The sequence below is a fragment of the Rhagoletis pomonella genome, unplaced genomic scaffold (assembly GCF_013731165.1).
Source record: "Rhagoletis pomonella isolate Grant_MI unplaced genomic scaffold, Rhpom_1.0 Rhpom_scaffold_00005, whole genome shotgun sequence".
In the NCBI taxonomy this organism is placed as follows: Eukaryota; Metazoa; Arthropoda; class Insecta; order Diptera; family Tephritidae; genus Rhagoletis; species Rhagoletis pomonella.
In genome coordinates, this window is record NW_023458559.1 from 5,594,262 (window position 1) to 5,595,205 (window position 944).

Below are 944 nucleotides of genomic sequence, written 5' to 3' on the forward strand. Positions count from 1 at the left end.
TTTTTTTTTCTATTCAAAACAGTAAGTGTGGCACCTTTCTGAAATCTTTATTAAATGAGCAATTTTTTTATGTAATGTAAAGTTATAGCTCAGTACATTTTTTTTTCACCCGAGATAGTCAAAGTTGGGGAAGAAAATATCAAAAAGTTAAAAATCCAGAAATAGTCCTAATTTTATGATGGTTCCTTAATTTATTTTAACTACATTGCATTTGAGTATGGAGAGGCAACTATCTGGAAGTATTTTACATAAAAAATTTACTAAGTTTTGCCCGGTTTGTAGTTGCAGTTAAAGAAAACACATGAAAAGGCACGATTTTTTTTTAAATTCGAAAAAATGTAAATATTTCAAAAACGGTGACACTTTTACCTGAAAATTTTTTGTTTATCAGGGAGCTCACCCCCCCCCACCTACCTTCCCCTAAAGTTTGGCACGTTACTTCTGGGACACCCTGTATACATTTTGCTGTTAATCTAAGTTGTTTCTGTTATTGTTGCTGTAGCAGCAATCCAATCCAAGATGTTATTTTATACATCGCACACTGCCAAAAGAGGCACAACTCAAAAAAATGTTTGGTAGATTTTTTTTTATACCCGAGCGTACTTGTGCACAAGGGTATTATAACTTTGTTCACATAACGGTTGTTTGTAACAGGCAAAACGAATCGAGATAGATATAGACAAATGTATACATAAATGATCAGGATGAAAAGAGAAATCGATTAAGCGGCGACTGTCTGTCCGTCCGTCCGTCCGTCTGTCCGTCTGTGCACACGATAACTCGAGTAAAAATTAAGATATCTTAACGAAACTTGGTACGTGTACTTCTTTCGGGCGTAGGACGGATGGTATTGAAAATGGGCAAAATCGGACAATAACCACGCCTACCTCCCATATAACGGTAATTTTCAGAAATACTAAAACTGCGATATTTTAGTAACTACT